Source organism: Magallana gigas, chromosome 10, assembly GCF_963853765.1.
Source record: "Magallana gigas chromosome 10, xbMagGiga1.1, whole genome shotgun sequence".
Taxonomy (NCBI): Eukaryota; Metazoa; Mollusca; class Bivalvia; order Ostreida; family Ostreidae; genus Magallana; species Magallana gigas.
The window spans coordinates 4394763-4417057 of NC_088862.1; the positions used below are offsets into that span (position 1 = coordinate 4394763).

At 30.8% G+C, this 22295-nt stretch overlaps 1 long non-coding RNA gene across 1 annotated transcript; it reads left to right on the plus strand.

Annotated features, from left to right (window-relative positions):
- The first annotated feature begins 7925 nt into the window (after positions 1 to 7925).
- LOC136272306 (uncharacterized) lies at positions 7926 to 10975 on the plus strand. Its single transcript, XR_010710279.1, has 3 exons — positions 7926 to 8018; positions 10542 to 10768; positions 10844 to 10975. It is a non-coding gene; the product is annotated as an uncharacterized lncRNA (long non-coding RNA).
- The last annotated feature ends 11320 nt before the right edge of the window (positions 10976 to 22295 follow it).

The window sequence follows — 22295 nt, forward strand, 5'->3', positions numbered from 1 at the left end:
TTTTTATAAATTGAATGCTTCAAAATGCAGTTATTTTTAAGAAATTTATTTTTTTTTTAAAGATGATATTATATGAAATACATGTACGTAAAAAATCACATCAATTAATCCAAACAGATAGTTTTAGTACCTTTTCATTGCTTGACTGTAAATAGCATTTATTTAGATGTTTTAAAAAAATAATCATGGTCAACCAAAAGGGAGATAAATCTTGATATGCAGTAACCAACATTGGAAATAAAATAATGTTAACATGTTCACTCAATATTTATTTATCAAGAAGCTAAAACTTCTTTTCTCATTCTCATTGAAAAATTCAAGGAAAAAATGCATTATATACCTAGTTCTTTGAAAATGCAATCAATATAATGTGCCTTACAAACAAAGACAACGTTATTACTTGCCTTATCAGCAGGGACCAGTACATACTGATCGTGTAGTCTGTCTAGTTCTTTTCTCACTTCTGCTTTATCGAAAACAGAAGGAAAGACGGTTTTCATTTGACCTCTCAGTCGTTTAATACGAGATTTCATTATACCACTGATGCTTTCAACCTACTCTGACTAGGTATCAAGTTCTTCTTTTTCATATTTTGCCCAAAGCTTGGCGTAATCTTCAACATAATTCATGATGTTTATAAAATTACGACGCCATGTGAAGGATCTGAGTTCCCTAAATTTTGGTCCTTTCATAATAAGTGATCTTAGGTCTTCGTCCAATTGCAAAGAGGTACAATTGAAATCGATGAAAGGGAAAATGTCCAAGACATCTTCATTGACAAATTATCATTTTTTACTCGAAAAAATTTCACAGGAACGAAAACAGATTTCTTGGGGAAATTTATAACTAGGAATGTTTGAATCTTTTCTCCATTTGGAAGTCACTCGGATTACCTCGTGCAATTATCAACGTTATCATCCGGACTTGCTGCAATACAAAAACCCCGTAGACATCACATTTTTAGCAGCGGATTGAAACCTCCTCCAATGAAGGGATCCTTTAAAATAAGGGGTTTGAACCATGTGCAAAATCCTTCTTCGATAAGTAGGCTATATATTCCAGTATCACACAAATTACTGCAACATTTCATGTCAAGCCGGTTGCTCTTCCGTATATTATATCATATGAAAGATTCTTTAAACCTTAAAATTTTGGGGAAATGCTTCTTTGACCAATTGTTTTAGTTGAAGTGGCAAAAACAATTACACCGGCGGCCATATTTAATCACTGTGTAAAATCTTAACAAAGAAACTGGGGATGGATTAAATTAAACATAAAGTTAACACATGGTTAAACTCTAACACACTTTTTAAAAACGTTAAACCATGTGGTTAACTCTAACACAGAGTGTAAGATCAAGATCTAGTAAATGAAATGTGCCCACAGGTTTATGAAATTCAAGATATAAATTCTTGTAATGATTCTTCATAACAATATCTTTGTTTCAAAGGGTGTTCCGGGGCTTACATGTCTGGTAAACACAATGAAAAATCAATGTTTTAAACAACTATCAATAATCATCAAAGTTCCGTCAATCATCAACTATTTAAATTTCTCTATGAGCACAAAAAACGCGATTTACGGAATATTTTTTGACTAGTCATTGCAATACCTTTGACATATACAAGTGGTATCTATTCCGTTAACGTTGCCTGTGCACATATAAAATATTTACGTATATGGGTACAAAAGAGTGAAATCCGGTTTAAGTTGGGAATTTATAATTCTGGGCTGCGTTTTACAAAAGAACTTACGACAAAGTCGTACTTATTTTTAGCCTCATGGAATGCCCTTTGGGAAACAAAATGTATATATTACCATTAATTTACCCTTATTTCATTTTCTATAATTAAGGTGTTCTGCTCTCAGCGGAAAACCTTACTATTATTCTGAAAATTTTTCAAATTTCTTATTATTTTTTTTTCTTCTAGACGCCAATTTTGATCCTTAATATCTCGCTCATTTGTTTACCGATTGTTTTGAAATTTTCAGGACTGATAACATGCCGCGTGATGTTGTCGTTGCATATTTTAGTTGAGGAAAATCCCTATCCGGTTTTTAGCTATTCCCCTTTTAGTAAAATTTAACGTCTTCTTTTGTCCAGGGGGTTTAGCTTTAACGATGACTGGCAGAGTCTCAAAGATGGGCTGGTTTGGAAGCTAATACATTGAATATGTGCGAGATATATTTCATTTATTATTTAAATGCAAATAAAAGGGGTGGTATAGATGTTGAAACAAAGGTAAGAAAAAAAATCAAAAAAATTCGCGTATTTTCCGTGTTAGTTTTCTACCTGATAAAAATTTGTTGTAACATGTCTTTTAAAAGTTCTTGGTCTTACCCAGACCTTTCATTCGGTATACCGAAAAAGGGGCTGGCCCTTAAAATTAGGGAGTTAGGGGCGTCCAAAGTTTCTTGTCAATAACTTAAAAAGGAATAAACATTTCTAATGCATTATTGAAGCAAAGTTGTAAAGAAATTAATTGTGAATCCTTCTATAGTATTCGATTTAATGTTTTCGTAATTCAGAGTCAGTATTTGCAGAAACAATTGTTGTCAGTTCGGTCCATTTTTTGTGGGGGTGCGCACGTTTATGAGGTTATGAAAGGGCTTCTTGTAATGCACTAACTGATACATGTAGCGCGAAAAAATAATTCCACATAAAATTTCCAAATGTTTTTATACATATGTACATTTTCATTTTATATAGATAAACCTCTTTGACCTTATTTTTGTTTTTTGTTTCATAACTGTGCCCCTGTCTATATTTAGATGCATTACGAGACTCAGGTAACCGATCGATAGGAGAGTCGCTAGCTGTATTCAGGCCGTCGCCTAGACGACAGTGCATGTGCTTGTAGAGCTGGACATACACGATTAACGCCCCACTGTGTTACTGTCACAGAGACATTTGAATTGTTTCAGTACTGGGAGATGTGTTAATAAAATGGTTCCAATGCATGGTTATTAAACTCAACTTTTCTACAATACGTATACACGGCCGTCATATTAAGCACAATTTGTATTACTGACATGACAAATGTACGCTGGGAATTTAAACGAACGTGGAATTGCTCCCGATAGAACAATTCTTTTAAAGCAAAAAAAAAAATACTGATTTGCGATGGATATAATATAATTATCATCGTGGAGATGATTTTAAAATTCGTATACGATAATATTTGAATCTAAAGTCGCTAGTTTTAAGTTACGGTTATTAGGGATATTAATTATGACTTGCCCCGCATTTCAGGTTTTTTACTTGCAAAACATTTACAAACGAAAATACCAAACAACCCTCAGCAGCAACTTGTAAATTATTTATTCCATACACAATTCTAAAGAGGTAATTAAATAAATTTTATAAATGCTTTATACTTGTATTCCCTATCTTCCATGGAAAAAAGTGGCATTGAAAAAATTGTTCAATGTTCATCAAATACGCTGTAGTCTTAGCAATCGAAAATAATTAACAAACTGTATATTGATAGATTGACATATCAACAAACATTCAGACCCGCAATGTGTTTTCTTACAAGTTCTATAAAACGTAGACTCAATGACTGAATTCTTTACCGTTTTCCGTCTGGGTTATTTTGAATCACGTGTGTACGTTATGTGTAGCCATATAGATGAACACTTTAAGTGTTTAATTTTTAAAAGAAATTGTGTACATGCAGAGCAATGCAATGCTAGGACAATAAAATTCCAACAATGTATATGGTGAGGCCGGTCAGACTGATACTGGTTCTGCTTGTTCTACAAATAGCGAATGTAAGACGAAGTATTTGGGTGTTATATTTTAAACAAATATAAGTATTGCTTTCTTAAAAGCTTGCATTACTCAACAAAGTATTTTATTGGAATCATTCTTACATATTGTAGTTACCTTAGCTGCATATATGTACCGCTCGGTCTGTATCCCGGAAAAATCTACAGACTTGCATCTAACATTACCTTTAAAAATACATTTTAGAATTTGCCGCTGTTTATAAATTCATTAAAAAGACGCGCAGAATCAAGTGGTAATATGTCGTTTGATATGGGATTTATGACGTTTATTTATATTGTTTTCATTAAAATTATTTCATTATTTCAAGCTTGTGGGTGGAATGAGATCAGTTTCACATGTTATATGACATAAAGATCTCCTCTCCCCACTTTTTCTCGAAGCAACTATTTTTATAAAATTTACATAAAAAAAAAATTGAATTATCATGGAGTTGCCCCCCCCCCCCCCCCCATTTTGGTAGCATGTAAAAAAATGGTATGAAAATCATGAAATTATGAGTGAAATTTTGAAAAAATTTGGAAAATTCAAAATTATTTTTCTTTTCTTGCTTGTCAAGATTTGTTGGATGAGTTTGCCCCCCCCCCCCCCCCACTTTCAAAAACGATGCTACGTGCTTGGAAATTACTCATTTCTTTATTCCCCTCTTGAATAAACAAAACAAACTAACAAACTAACAAACATAACCGATCCGGATAAATATAATTACATATATCAAAAATAAACTTAAAAAACAAACTACACATTCATCCTTCACCCACAATATTGCCTTTTCGATATTTGTCATCGTTGTAGACCCGTGTAACAATCTGTTAAGTAGGTGCTTGCACGAAAAAGAACCATTCTTTTGATGTAAAAAAAAAAAGAGAAGAAATTCGTTCTTAGTCTCTCTTTATGCCTGTTTGTTAAGTTCATTTTGAATATCCTTTTGTAATTTAAAAAATGCGATGTAAATTTTTTTCATGCAATATTTCGGATAAAGCAATGAAGAGTTGTTTCTTGAAATTTTATTAGACCATAAAATTGTAAAATGCTAACATTGAAAATTGTGCCCGATTTCTTTCTTTTTTAAAGGTAAAACTTTACTGATTTAAAAAATGATTCTTTGAGACAAACAAATTGACATAATCAATTAGAGTTTGACAATCTCTAACTGCAGGTCTGTAGCTTTTAGTCAGAAAAAGAATCGGATGGACGACCTAGGACACAGATCGTCCATCCGAATTTCTTGAAAATTGCCATTATTTTCGGACGCGGACGCAATACTCACCGAGACTAAATGGTTCGTATCTTTAGTTTTGAGTTTTAACTGCTTTGAAAGGTAATATTGGTTTTCTGATAATTATGAACATGAATAATTAAATAAAAATGGTTAAAATTACCGGCATCGGTCTTCTCCGTGCGCGGATCTAGAAGGGGAAGGGTTCCAGACCCCCCCCCCCCCCCCAGGCGAAATTTCTTTCAATAACGTGTACATTATAAACTTACCAAATATGCCTCGGACATCCCTTGGCAAACTCAAATAACCGTCTGACTTTTCAACCCCCAGCCCGGAAAATTTTTTTGATCCGCGCATGTTCCCCCTCCTCGAAATACAAAATTATTCTTCAAAACCCCTTGTAAAATTTCCAGGATCTCCGCATATATACTAAGAGATTCATTGGCGCTTGCGTTTGATAAAAATGCGTGTAAAACGTTTGCCAATGGTCTTTTTACCTTCGTACCGGGCATAACCACAGTCCCACTCTGTGAATAAAATGCGGCGAATCAAACTAGAGACAAAGTTTTTAGATCTGCTTTTGCTTATAAACATGTAGTATCATCGTGCAAAATGCACTGTTCAATTATAATTTTTTTTACTTTACTTGTAAAATTCAACATCTGTTTCGTAATTTTTTCTCACAGTTTATTTCTTACATAGTTACTTTTTTTTTATTTAGTGATTGACACTTTTCAGACTTTATATGTGATTTCAAAGAGACAGAGTGTCATGTCTCAAGGACTGTTAATCTCATTTTCATTCCTTGGACATCAAAGACTCATTGAGTTTATTTAATTATTTTATATCTGTGAACCTTTCACTCAGCTTACTTATATCATTACCTGTCAATTGCAATTTATACTCATTGTTAAGATTCTTATAAATAGTTATGTACAATTGTCAATGCGCAGTCTGGAATACGGCGGCCAGCCCGGCCACGTCCGACTCTCCCAGAGTCTTGAGTCCGGAGGCCACTTCTGGCCATATCCGATTTGTTTGTAACGTGTCTGTCTGTTAAATTGTTATAATGTTGCAATCGTTGAGTCTCGTCCAATAATGTGGAATCCTGCATCAATTGCCTGTTTATTTCTCTGGAACTGTATACTGGTGGACCTTCGGGTATATGGCAAACCTACCCTTCGTTTTAGCTTACGGCCCACAGCGCGCCCCAACCTTTTACCTTATACACTTTACGCCAACATTCCCTCACCCGGTTCGTACTGCACACGACCGATGCAGATCCAGACGAATTCTCTATCACCGTAAAATCTACGCGGTCACATAAATATAATACTTTGTTTCTCAGTGTTTACACATCTAATATTGTACTATGGTCAGCTATACATTTTTTGTAATACGTCACAAGTATGACGCAGCTACGACGGAAAACCTAATCGTTGCTTGCAACGAGCTCGTCTCTAGTTATATTGTACAGTCATTAAATTGAAATAATGATAAGTTTGTGATTTTTAAGCATTTTGTAGCGTTTCCGAGTTTTAATCAACTTTTCCGTATGTTTGTTAGCGTAAAGTAAATCTCAATGTAATATTTAGGTAGTAATTAACCTTCTCATGATATCAACGCAAATTCAAAAAAGATACAAATGTTTATTAAAATCCAAAAGTAGAATGAAATTAAATACAAATGAATATCACATAATAAATTCAAAATACAGGTAAACGAATGAAAGGCACTAAAGTTAAAGTTAAAAGTCCAATCCAAATCAAAAACTTTAAAACATCTCTCATCTCACTTCTCTCATCCTCTTTAATTGCCCCGGTTATATATACCTAATTACTTCTCTTAATCCTCCTTTACTCCCACTGAACTTTTCCTAGGTCAGACTATCAATCTAAAGACTATTAAATAATAATCACTACCCCTTTGCTCTCCACACTACCTATTATCTAACGCTTTCCTCCTAATGCAATTAACTGCTCCCCATAACCTATTTACAGTCAGGATCAACAAAACAATTAAACTAACCTAAGGAATACACATAAAATAATGAAAACCGACTACCCTACTGAATAGAATGAAAAGATAGGAGAAAAATATTGAAATTGGAATTATTTATTCTTCAATTCATTAATTTGGTCGTAAGTCGTAAGTTCTTGGCGTCATTTCCCATGCTTGTTTCAAAAACGGGATTTGTCTCAAATTAACTTTGATGAGTAATGACAAATTAGCTGCTGCTTCATTTTTTAATGATTTTCATAGGCCAATATTATATACCAAGTGTACTTTGATCTTTGATTGTGCGTGTGACGTTGTATTTTACAGCGTTGAACGTTTGTGATGTCATAATTAAACCCGTAATTTTAACCTTTCATTACCTTGCGTTTTACAATGTAATAACTGCAGTAGCTTTCCACAAATTTTAAATTAAAAAAATATGCTGAATATAAATATAAAATTTTAAAAGATCAAAAGGCATATAGTAAGTTTATTAGATTGAACAACCCATGAGCTATCATATGCAGACACGAGGTCACCGAATAAGACGCTGAAATTTGGTATTTCCTTGTGCCCCCTCTGGCCCTGCATAAAGTCACGACTTACTTTAAAATTCAAAGTCATACAGACTACATAGAATTATGCAGTTCATGACTTGCAATTCAGATATAAAACTAGGACACAGGATTGCTTAATATGACCCTTAATGAAAACTTCTAAACTTATTCTCATTGCTCGCGTCCCTGCACGTAAATGACAATGTTTATTCCATTGCCTCGAACTAAATATGAAAGGTGCAATATGTATGGTATTAAGGTAATTCGTGACCGATTTGTCATTGAAGCAAATAGACTTAGTACTCTGCTTATCTCTGAAAGAAGATAAAAATTAGACTCCTTATATTTAAGACACTAGAAGATTTGTTGGAAAAGAGGTTAAAAGATAGCAGATTGGGTAAAACCAATTTTCGTTTCAAATTAAATCACAAACGAGGAGCAATGGCTAGCGCAGGTAAGGTTATTCAGTTTTTTGTTATTGATTTAGTTTTATTTATCCCTTTACAAATTGAGTGATAAATTTTGTTAGTTTAAAAAATGGCTTTCATAAGATATATTTTAACTAACTATTAATACTCAAATCATTTATGAATCCAACTATAACATGTTCATTGTTAGACTTCCTATGGTTACACACAGTACAAACAAAAGTATATATATATATATATATATATATATATATATATATATATATATATATATATATATATATATATATATATATATATATATATATATATATATATATCCCTAATTATTTGCAATTGTGTCGATTTATTTTCAAAAAGAGGAAGATCTGTTTTGGTAACAAGTTACACAATATAAGGTTTAAATTTTTATGTGAAAGAATGCATTAGGGGTAACTGTGGACCCCTTCAATTTATTTTCGCAAGTTCTTCATTTTTAGTTTGTTTTATGTAATATTTCATAAAATAGGATTTTTATGATTAAGTCAATTTAAAAAGTAGTAACGAAGATAAGGTTCAAAAAGATAAAAAAAAATTTCTAGAGTTATTTTAAAGATATGCGAAAAAACATTAATTGTATTAATTCTATTATAAAGAATAATGTGAGTTTTCGCATTAGGTCATCATTTACCTCGTGCATTAAATATGATAACTTATTCCATTTACCCAACCGTATGTTTTGTTTTTGTTTATTTTGTTTTTGTTAACCAAATTTCAGCTTATTTATTTTATTTCAATTCTTATAACCAAAGCTGAGTTAATGTTTTTCATTTCAATAAACAGATGTGTGTTTATTTATTTTTTCTTTTCAATAAACAGATGTGTGTTTATTTATTTATTCATTTAAATAAACAGATATCAAGGTTTTTTTTATTTCAATAAACATATGTGTGTTTATCTATTTTTTACCAGTAATTCGTTTGAAAGTTACAAGTCCATGTAGTTTGTGACCCATAAACCGTTTGTAATAGAACAAATATTGTGTTTTAGATGTAAATTCTTTCAACCTCTATATATGAAGCTATATCGGTTTTTATACCCCCCGTAAACGAAGTTTGGGGGGTATATAGGAATCACCTTGTCCGTCTGTCCGTCTGTATGTCCGTCCGTCTGTCCGTCAGTCTGACCGTCCGTCTGTCTGTGCAATCGTGTCCGGTCCATATCTTTCTTATGGAGAAACATTGGAAGTTCTAACTTCACACAAAGATTGCTTATGACCTTAGGGTGTGTCATGACCTTGACCCGAGGTCATTTGGGCAAGGTCAAGGTCACTGGCAGAAAACATACAAAATTCGTGTCCGGTCCATATCTTTCTTATTGAGAAACATTGGAAGTTCTTAATTCACACAAAGATTGCTTATGACCTAAGAGTGTGTCATGACCTTGACCAAAGGTCATTCGGGCAAGGCCAAGGTCATTGGCAGAAAAAATACAAAAATTCGTGTCCGGTCTATATCTTTCGTATGGAGGAACATTGGAAGTTCTTACTTCACACAAAGATTGCTTATGACCTATGGTGTGTCATGACCTTGACCCAAGGTCATTGAGGCAAGGTCAGGGTTACTGGCAGAAAAAGTGCAAAATTTGTGTCCGGCCCATATCTTTCTTATGGAGAAACATTGGAAGTTCTTAATTCACACAAAGATTGCTTATGACCTAAGGGTGTGTCATGATCTTGATCCAAGGTCATTTGGGCAAGGTCAAGGTCGTTGGGAAAATAGTGCAAAATTCATGTCCGGTCATTATCTTTCTTATGGAGAAGCATTGAATGTTCTAACTTAACACAAATATTGCTTAGGACCAAAGGGTGTGTCATGACCTTGACCCAAGGTCATTCGGGCAAGGTCAAGGTCACTGGAAGAAAAAGTGCAAAATTCGTGTCCGGTCATTATCTTTCTTATGGAGAAGCATTGAATGTTCTTACTTCACACAAATTTTGCTTATGTCCAACAGTTTTAAAAAAAATAGAGCAGTTGTTATTTAAATAAAATAGACGGTGAAATAGATTCATCCAGTATTTTCTATAATTGGAAAAATACACGCATTATGATTTTTATCTTAGCGGGGGGTATCAATTGTGAGCTTGCTCACAGTACCTCTAGTTATGTTAAATATATATTTCAATTGCAAAATAAATCTGTGTTGTTTTAAAAGTCGGGCTATCATTTCTGTGATTGATACACATTTTTGGAAATGAAAAATTATAAAACCAATGTCTATTTGCACGCTAAGACATTTTTCAATGTAACCAGTAATTTTAGGGTGTTTTAATGATTTTACCCATCAATCACTACTTGTTTGAATATAGTTTAGAGTAAAAATAAAATACTAGAAATAACAAACTAAAATATGTTCATACAATTCAATTATATATATATATATATATATATATATATATATATATATATATATATATATATATATATATATATATATATATATATATATTGGGGAATGCAAAATTATTGCTTATAAATCAAAAATCGTGTAACCGAAAACTTTCTTTACAGATAATCTTAACAACGCTGAACCATTGCAAATAATACAAATTGCTACAAGTAAGAAAAAAAATGGAGATACACTTCACGAGTTGAAACTGAATGACGAAAACATCAAAAGAATAATGTTACATCCTGACGTGAAGGACAATCCTGTTATGATCGTGTCAATTGCAGGAGCCCTTCGAAAGGGCAAATCGTTTCTTCTTGGATTCTTTTTGAAATATTTGGAAGCAGAGGTAACCATTTATAAGATTGTAAGAAATGTATCAAACATGTTCTGGACAATCTCTTAAAATTTGTTTCAATGTTAGATGGATGCTAATTGGTTGAATGAGGATGATTCGATTGAAGGATTTGAATGGCGTAATGGAACAGATCCAGTAACCCATGGAATTCATATATGGAGCAAACCATTTCTACTCGAAAGTCAATCTAAAGGAAAGGTGTGACATTTTTTATATCTATAAAACTAATTTTATAATATTTACTTCTATAGAAGTTGTGTTTAAATGGTTTGAACATATCTAATTGTATACTTAATATATAGGGGGTTTGAATAGAAGTCTGGCAACTAACAAGGTGTACAAATAATTAACTATTTTCATAAAACATGATAATTCTATGGAAAGAGAAATGTAAAGAAAAAACATCAAAACAATTTTATACCTATGTAAAGTTGTAAGCATTGATTATTTCTACACAGCACTGAAAATCCAAACACCTAATATCAGTATATTAATTTCATAGTCTCAGTTATTATTAACGTATAAAATGCAAGTCTATAATACCTAAATTTTGTATTTAAAATTGTTCATAAGATTAAATGTTCTTGCATTCTAAAATAGTTTGCAAGTTTGAAAAAAATTATACCCCCCTTTTTTCCTTCCAAATGTGTTTCAATAAAGATTAAGTAATATTTATAAAGAAATTGATTCCCAACTACAATTGAAAAAATAATATCATTAGTAGTTGTATTTCAATAGCGGTTGCAAAGTGATTCCCAAAACATTTCCAACCATTATTAAAATAATTCATTTCAAAAGGGGTTTTATTTCAATAGTGGTTGAAACAACCTTATCAGTTTATATCATCATTTCATGATGCTAAATGATAGTAATGCACTCTTCAGTTTCATTTTACAGGTCATTTTCAGACAATAATGATTAAACAATTGAATGAACGGTTTCATTCATTTAAAGAATGTTAATTGCAGAACATTTACAATTTCAATAACAGTAAGATTTCTTCTTTACAAGTACAATTGAATTTAATAAAAAAAAAGTATGTTATTTAATTATACATGTACGTTTACATCAACATCTATAATAATGTTGTGATAAAAAAAAACGCAATCAAAGAATATATAATTTCTATTTTGTTTTATACATTGTTACTATTTTCTGTTTTATTTTTAAGGTAGCCATATTGCTAATGGACACACAAGGAGTTTTTGATTGTAAATCAACAAAACAGGAGAGCGCAAACATTTTTACACTCAGTAGTTTGATAAGCTCTGTGCAGGTATATTGAAAATGCATTGTCTTTAACATTTTACCTGTAAATTTTCGGCAGTTCTTTTTCACCTTAATCTTTGGTAAATATAATAAATGTTTTGCACAGCAAATTCTGTTTTGCTGATTACTCATCATGTGTTGAGATATGGTATTCGAAGCATTCAAATGTCATGATAAAATATATAAAAAGCTATTGCACTATTACCTTGTTATTGTTAATCTTAAATCATTTAAAGTATATCCAGTGTTCTGTGATGTCATACTTTTTATGTTAAACTTTAAATTCTTTAAAATTTGTGCAAGAAAGTTTTATTAATTTTATGTGAATATAATTTACATGGATGTAATTAGAATTAATGGTAGGTTTAAGATATTTTTGCAGCTTGATTTTATCCTAAATATCCAATTTGTTATATATTTTATCCATTCAAAGTGGAAATAACTCTTTTTCTGACTTTTCTCTCAGTTGTATGTCTAAATGCTATAGTTTTTGTTATCCCAACGATATATATATATATATATATATATATATATATATATATATATATATACACTAGTATATCCTTTGCTCAACGGGTACGAATATTTTCATACCTTTTTTTCTATATTGTATTGAAATACATTTGTACATGTACCGCTATAGATAGTTTATACATGTTTTATATTTTCAGATTTATAATCTGACGCATCAGATACAGGAGGATGATTTGGAAAACCTAGAGGTAAAGAATTATTGAATATCTTTCTATAAGTATTGTTCAAAAGACATTTTAATTTTCTACATGTTTTAAGTGTATTTTGAAAGATTAACTATACAGTTGCATTTCTAATTGAAATGAATTTTGGTATACGTGCCTTGACATGGTTTATTTTGATTCAATCAGTTTAATTCTAATTTATTGTGTAAAACATTGAGTAATTTTACATGTTTTTAACTACACTGTTGTCTTTTTATTGTCAAACTAGGGACAATTATTGTTCACTTTTCCATAGAATACAGTCACGTTATTTGGTTTCACTATAAGTTTCTTGGGTGTTCTAACAATTGTTGAAATGTGTAGATCTTCTTTTGATTCGGCATAAGATCTGTCATCGGTGCGCTTGAGTCCAAGATCAAACTATAAACGAACATTGTTCTGAGCCAATCACGGCCGAGAATCAGGTTTCCGTTGAATCCTTTTGTCACATAAAGTTTATGGTCTAAATTTAACCCTGCAATCTTAAATGAAATATCAACATATCCTATTGCAATGAAAGAATTAGCATTTGCTGTGTAGTAGTTGGGGCTATATGGACCGTGGATATCGGCCTGAATAGCTCAGTGGTAGAGCTCTTGACTGGAGTTGTAGGGGTCCCGGGTTCAATTCTTGGTCCAGCCATATGTTTTCAATATATGTCCCTCCTTTCCTATTACATTCCATACCGCCCCAACTTCTACATTCCTCCCTCCTTAGATGATCTTTCCTCTCGAAGATCACCCCAGGTTCTTCCTCTGTCAGGAGTTAACCTGTCAGATCCAGGGGCAGGTAACGGCACCAAATGTAATAGGAAAGGAGGAATACATATTGAAAACATATGGCTGGACCGTGAATCGAACCCGGGACCCCTACTCTAGTCAAGAGCTCTACCACTGAGCTATCCAGGCCGATATCCACGGTCCAAATAGCCCCAACTACTACAGCTGCTTGAAGTGAAAGAATATCATGTTTTACACAATGTGGGGCGGGGAAAAATAAAAAGATACGGCTGCGCCAGTATCTACCAGCGCTCGTAATTTATTTTTACCAATTTTTTATTTTTGTTGCTATTGAAGTTGATAGGCACTTTGCTTACTTCGAGATAGTTAACCGAGACATTGAAAAAAAGGTTTAACCTTGACAGTTCAAGATATATCCTTTTTCTAGTGTTTTTACCTCGGAAAAGTCCTGGTCACGGCACCATAAAAGTCTGTGTGATCCTTCACTTGTTGTTCTTTAGATTTTTGAACTCTTAAGTCATTTTGTGTTTTACGATGATTTTTAAGCACAGTTACTGTAAAGTGGTATATATAAAAGCAATACGTCTTTCTCAATTTCATCATAAGCACAAAATCAGCATATATAATATGAAAGTGTCACTTTACCTTTACTGGTCATAGTTCATAATTGACTTATAAAGGAAGTCCATTGAAAGGTTAATTACAACCTAGAATCTTAATTTCTTGCATCTGTTGATCATCGTTCAAAGGTCAATCACCACTGAGAGTTTTAATCTTCCTGGTCATTTTGCTGACACCGAGAATTCTAATTATGTCACTTATCATTTACGGTCCATGACCTCATGAACTTTAAAACTGTTTACAAGTATCTTTTCTTACACTCGTCTCGCATTGTCACTTGCACTCATGTATTCAAGTATCGAGAGCACAACAAGTATATATATATAAATATATATATATATATATATATATATATATATATATATATATATATATATATATATATATATATATATATATATATACAGCAATACTCGTTTATAACGAATTTCAAGTGACCATAGAAAAAACTTCGTTATAGCCGTAATTCGCTATCCGTTTGTAACGAATTCGTAACAAATATTATAGCAAATTCGTTATAAAATAATTAAGGGTTTTTCCGGCTAACAGTTTTCTAAACTATTGTTAGTTATAAAATTAGTATTACCGTCATTTACAAAAAATGTCAAGATAACCATTTCATTTCAATTTTTTTTTAAAAATTCCGTATACCATTTGAATGTGAGTATTTTATATATGCATCTTAAAATTGCATGTTTCTACAATGAAATTTGAAATGGAAAAAATTCGTTATAAAAATGATAAAATACGTTAAAATTTTGCTAGCGGGGATCTTAAAAATTACTTCGTTATAGCCGTAAATTCGTTATAACCGTGTTCGCTATATACATCAATTTTATATAGGTTTATATAAGAAATTTGCCAGGACATGAATAATAATTCGTTATAGCCGTAAATTCGATATATCCGTGTTCGTTATATTCGAGTTTTGCTGTATATATATATATATATATATATATATATATATATATATATATATATATATATATATATATATATATATATATATATATATATATCTGGTTACAAATGTCAGCATGTAGAACAATTGCTCATCTAGTTACTAGTTATATGAAACTGAATTGTGTCTGTTAAAAAAAGTTTTGATTACAACGATGACAATAGTTGACGAAATGTTCTTCACAAAGATTACTTCCTTATAATACAAGAAACATTTATTTAAATTATTAAATTGTATTATATAACATCTATTTTTTTAGGTTTTGAGTGTTTTTGTTTTTGATTTTCAATAATTAATAGATATTTTTAAATTTCGTTTTCAGTATTTTAGTGAATTTGGAAAACTTATCCAAGAGAAATCAGGCATTAACGATGCAAGCAAACCAGCAAGTGTTTAGTACTTTCTAGTAACCATTTAAAAACTTTTCTAATTCATTCATTTTTTTTACTTAAAAAACTTAAGTCCATAATGAAATTTAGCAGACTTTCGAAATCTTACACTATCAATTCTTTCTGTAGAGACTTATATTTTTGGTCCGAGATTGGGGATGTCCACATGAATTTCCGTATGGTAACGTTGGAGGAGAAGCTTACGTTCTAAAACAATTACGGGTAAGTATTTATAAACAAAATTATATCGAAAGCAAATCGAATTTTTTTAACTATGAATTAATATGCCATTAGCTATTGAAATGATTCCCCCTTGCAAGAAATATGAAAGTAGAAAACGATAACATCAACAGAGCAGGAAATGTTCAATCAGAATCTTTTTTATCTTGTTGTATCGTGAACTCGGGGTCAATTATTTTTTGAAAGATATTGACTGGATCGTAACATTAGATTCCTTTAACATATATACCTTAATTTTGTAACATAGAGAGAAAATCCAATTTTTTTTTAGACTGTAACATTTACAGTGAAATTCTTTGACTTATTAATTTCAAAATTGGAAATTATATAAATGATCTAGAGAAAAAAGTTACCCGTACCCATCTTGATGACATTGGCCCATTTTCTATCATATGGTTTATCATGCTTCAAAAAATGTTGTCAGGGTCATAACATTGTTTTCCTTGATTACACAGTTTTTGAAGTATTCCAAAAATAAGTGTGGATTACAATTGATTTCTTTGAACATTTGTGATAAACAAGTTGATATATACTATGAGTTTAACTTTAATTTTACGCGTTACTAATGAAACTAGACTTTGACCCGTGCGTGCACGGGTTAACATTGCATATGTAATCGGACATTTACGAAATAGATACATCGACACACCGTATTGCAATTGTTGACATATACATAACCAAGCTTTAAGCCTACAACAATGCTATTAATTTCACTTCATTCTGCTAACAGTGTCTCGGGACAGGCCCTCACCAAAGTTAAAATGCCTACCATATGTCCGTAACGTAGCTAAAAAATCGCTCCGAAACTATTTTTGAGAATATTAATGAAGCTGCATTCAAAAAAACAGTCAATTTATTTATAACAAAGCATTTTGAGCCTGTAAATACCTTTCATCTAAAAACCTAATTCATATTAATGAAAAATTCAACGTTTTTTACCAACGTTTTTTTACTCGCTTCGAATTTACACACAATGTTGACATTCGGAACTTTCATTTTAAATGCACCAAGTTAGTGTTATTTCCCCTATTTTCTTTGATGAACAGAATAAATGACAAATTTTTCATGAAAATTTACACATACATGTACTTGTAATATCGTTTCTGAGTTTATCCATGCAATTGTAATATTGTTGAAACATAAACTTAAGAGCCTCTCGTTGTTTAGCGTGAATGCGCATGCGCAAGATTGTAAAATCCAAACAATCCAGGTTATTTCCGAATTTTTTAAAGGAAGTTCGTTGATTATTAATTAGCGAAGTTTGATTGAGAAAAAATTAGAACAAATTAGCAATCTTCAAGAACCAATGAAGTTTAAAATATATAAAACAAAAGACAGTACTCTTCCGGTTTTTTTCGGCATTAAAATCCAAAAATTTGAATATATGTATTATTTCAATATAGTAGTATAGATGTATATTAACAAAATTGTTAATTAAAAGAGTAACCAAACTCTTGCTACCTATATACAAGTTTTTAAAAAAAATTTAATACACATGGACGGGAGCCTCTCAAGATATTTGCGCTATCGATCGAACAATAGTTAATAAAACAATAAAGGATAACCTGGTAAATTGATATTTCAAAAGACAAGAATTGTATATAATTCACATCCGGATAGTATAAGCTAATGCATGATAAAACAGTATACATATACACAACATCATGAAATGATTAACGCACAAAAGAATACTAGGATAGTAAAAATAATTTGGCGGGTACTCTGGTGCGGTATGGCATGGTATCACACTAGAAGCATATTGATGGTACTTTTTAAGCTACTTTGGAAGGAGTTCTGTCTTTTATTGAATTTATAATAAAACAGGAAGAACTAAATCAACAGCAACAGCTGAAGAAAATTCGTCAAAACCTTAATGGGGGATTCCTAGAAATTGGTGGGTTTCTGTTACCTTATCCTGGCAAGGTCGTTGCAACAAATCACCTATATGCTGGACTGGTGCAAGGTAGGATATATATATGTATATATATATATATATATATATATATATATATATATAATATATATAATATATATATATATATATATATATATATATATATATATATATATATATATATATATATATATATATATATATATATAATTATTATTATTAATATTATTAGAGGTATTGGAATTTTCAAACAAGCTCATTTTTTAAATGCTTGTTATCAGGATAGATATAACTACACGTTTTAAGATGTATGTTTAAGCAGAGCATATATACATATTTGGTTTAATAACGGGTTTTTGTTCATGTTCACCAATGTGCTGCACTACCTTACTTTTTAATGTTCTTATATTATTCTACCTCTTAAACAAGTTAACCTCATAACACACGGATTAATTTCTTTTGTTATATTTAGAAAAGGAGACAAGAAAAAAAAATGATTGCCTTCATAATTTGGTTTTAAGCGCACCTGAGATGGAATTTTTAATTGTATTTTTATAATTTTTTGTTCAGCGTCCATCTTTCCGTCTATATTAGATTTTATATTGTCAACTTCTTACTCAGACCCACTGAGTGAATTACAAACAAACAAAGCAAAAAGGAAGATTGGGTAAAGGAGACAAAAAAAACTTGTTTAAGGATATGTGAACATTGCATGAAAATAATTGAATAATTAAACAAAGTTATTTAAACAAACTCTAATGGATTCGCCCGTGTCAAAAATGACAATTTAAGCATATGTAAAAAGTTCGGTTCCATGGCAATGCCATTCAAACATACCCATGTTCAATAGATTTGAACAAGCAAAAAAATTAAATGCAAATTAAAAAATGTAATTAAAGACATATGGACAATTATCTAGAAAACCTTTTTAGCAGAATATTAGTTTTTAAAAAAAATTTCCCTGAAAATTGATTATTGAAGTCCTTTTAATTTAATCTGCTATTTCAGTATGAATTTCCTTTTACCACTAAAATGGTGTGATTTTTTGACGTGAGCCGAATTAGAAAAAATACAGACATCACTTTTACCTAAATTTAGACTCCAAATTTTAAATGGTAATTTGAGGAACTGATACAATGCATCAGATTAATGATTAGCGTATCATTTTGCTAGTTAATTATAAAATAAAGATTATAACGTCTGAATTTCTTCCGACATATATTAAGTATATGATACATACACTATCCATCAGTAAGAATAGATGTATTATTCAGTTTGAAATAAAAAAAATCTTCAATAAGTTATATTGTGAACCTGCATAAGTTCTTGCAAAAAAATAAATAAATAGAGTTGTGTTACAAATATTACTAGTAATTTAATTTAAAAAATCCGAATTTCCTCTGATCTAAAGTCACTCTTTGCGCTCCATGAAAATTAATACTGCCATTGATGATTTCTATAAAACCAAAAGTATAAAGAGAAGAGGATTCTTTAGGTTTTTAATGGTAACTACCTCAACAATAGTTGTACATCTCATATAATAAAGACACTCTGGTGTCTGTACACAGAAAAAAGAAAACATGCATTAAAGCTTTTATGCACACAGTTTTTATGAATACTTTGTTGAAAGATTTTAAAATACAATCAAACCAAAAAAAAAGAAATATCACACGCATCGTAAAAACCATACACAGATTGTATATTTTTGGAATTTACTCTGTCGATTTTTAAAACTTTGCCCGATTTGCAATAAATTGCATACAATGAATGATGGGAAATGTGTGAATCTTTCAAATGATTACAAATATAAAATTACATGCGATACCTGATCATGATATTTCTTTAAATTACATCATCTGATTGGTCTATAGCAAGTTAGCACTGCACATTCTAAGATGCTTTTTGATTTGATATCATTGAATGGCATGTTCTACTTATGAATAATTTTTAAAACGAGGCCAGCTACTGACAAAGAAGATGATGAAACGGGATCATCAATAGTCTCGATTTAAGTAATCATTGTGTAAGTATAAGTTCTATGGTCGATAGAACGATCTTGTCAGCAAATACAATCTTTTACTAGGTCAAATGCAGACTGATGTTTTCCATACTTGTTGTTAGACAATTATAAATCACCGCATTGTCTAAGTTTTTTTTTTCGTTTTTCCGATTACGACAAAGAGCACGCGGTAGGTGTGACCGGACAGCAGAGGATGTTCACTTCTACTTGGCATCTGATCCTATCCCTAATATTTGTAGAGATACTCTTCGTCATCACTACATTTCATTGAAGTTTGTTTTCCTGGGGTATATTTGGACCACAATTGAGAATGAAAATAAATCTTCTTAAAACGCATTTAGACAGAAAGGCTTTAACTAATGTGAAAACATCCTCAGGAAGAGGATTTTTCAATTTGTTTCAATCAAGATCAACGGGGATTAAAAACTTTCAAAATGTTAAGGTTTCTCGACACACCAAAATGTTATTTGATGAATCGATAGAAAATCTTTTTTTCAAATATGATTCCATAGAGATCAATATCGGTTTTCAGTTATTTTATATGATTTTTTTGGTATTTTTTCAGTGAAACGGGAAAAAACTGTTTTGAGGACAAACACGGTATTCTAAGGATTAGAACTTGGTGTTAATTAATGTTTAGTATAATAATGAATAAATACGTGCCAAAAGTTGTTTGGTCAAATATTTAATTTCCTGAAAATCAAGATTGTAATTCTTTTATATCTTTTTCATCTATGGATAAAATTTAAAGAATTGCATATAGTCATATAAAGTTCTTACTCAACAATATTTTACAAAGATATTGAAACGAAAATGCAAAATTTTAGGAAAATTGCTATTTATCAAATTGGAACCGATCCCAATTGAATAAAAAACTGATCCCGATCAGAATTACTTTTAAAATTGAAATTTAATGAAAATTTTGCAGTTTGTTCTGAGTAATTGATATGAATTTAAAAGTCAGTAATTGACCAAACCATTCAACAGCTAAACAACCTATTTTTTTATTTTTGCAAAATTGTGATACATTTTAACTTTTTATAGATTTGTTCGGGATTAGTTTGATTACAACTGGGATCATTTCGATTTTAAAATTTTCCAGTTTTTCTTGAATTTTATTATTTCGTTTCAATTTCTTCTTGAAATATGATTGTACAGCAATTCAGCACTTGTTTCATGCAAATAGCTGTTTTCAGTTTCTTAGTGAAATAATTTTATTTGATATTTTGAGGTCCGTTTCTGCAAATATTATGTTTTTCACAAACCTGACCGATTATTAGATGCCATACCGAACTGATAAACATCTCACTAAAATTGGAATGTCTTGTGTTAATTATTTTACTACAAGAGCAAAGAAAGTTTTGGATAATAGTCCTAAAGTTAAACAAGACCAAACATTTTTCGTTTCAGAATTATTCTTTTTAAACAGAAAATTTTTTTCACAGATATAAACGAAGAATTCTTGGAATTTGTCAAGTTACTAGTACCCTATGTAGTATCAGAAAACAAGCTAACAACAAAGCGAATGAACTGCAAAGACGTGAAGGGAAAGGACATGCTGGTTTATATCAAAGTAAGATTCAAATCACGACATTCACTAGAAAGGTATCCTTATAGAAAAATTACTTTCTGAATTCTTCTGTAGATCAATTGATTTCATAAAGATCATGCCTTTGCAGCTTTATTCACTCAAACCCCTAAATCTCGTAGTATGTCATTTATCTGATTTCATCCAATCATTCATTTTATGGAGTTGATTACTTCTATTTTTGGTTTTACAAAACAATATTCAATGTGATTTATTGAAGTAAGTTGTTTAAGCAAAAACATCTAAAAATGCATATTATTAATAAATCTAAAGCTCAACAGTACTTCTTGTATTTTGGTACCATATATTTGTGTTCATGTGCAGTTCAAGATAAATTTATGTTACGTCGTGTGCCGTTGTATATGTTTTGTAATTATTTCTAACAAGTGTCAAAAATACAATATCTTATGATAAGATACACTCTAAAACAATATTGTATAAGCAACATTAATTATATTATATCGTGTCATGTCAATCCATATTAAATCCTATTTATGCAATGTGATTCAGTATCAATAGATACATGTCTCATTACAAATCTTAAGTCATATTTTACTGTGTAAGAATATTGTTCTAACTGGAATCATGAAATGGTATGTCATACATTAATCATGACATGAAAAAAGAAATGATTAGCTGGTACTAGTAATTACTTGAAAATCAAAATCAGGGATTATTTCCAATGCTAGTTATATGCTTTAGATTTACAGAACTAATATAAACGTTCCGTGTTTTAGCAATTTTAATTTTCGAATCAAGCTACTCTTGTCCATTACTCATTTTCCATTTATCATGCATGTCTTTATGCAATTGAAAAAAAATATAAGCTTATATATATGTATATATATATATCTTTTATACTCTCTTAAAAGTTAAAGAAAACGTTTAGCTTCATCAAACTATCTTATCATAAATAGGTTACCGTTAATGTTACAACAAATATAGTTTGTAAAAATTTTTGTTGCAAGTTGTCCCTTTTTGTACATCTTTAGAAGTGTCACTTTTATCGTCTATAATATATAAGTGATATTTCTCGCAATATAAAGATACATGTATTTA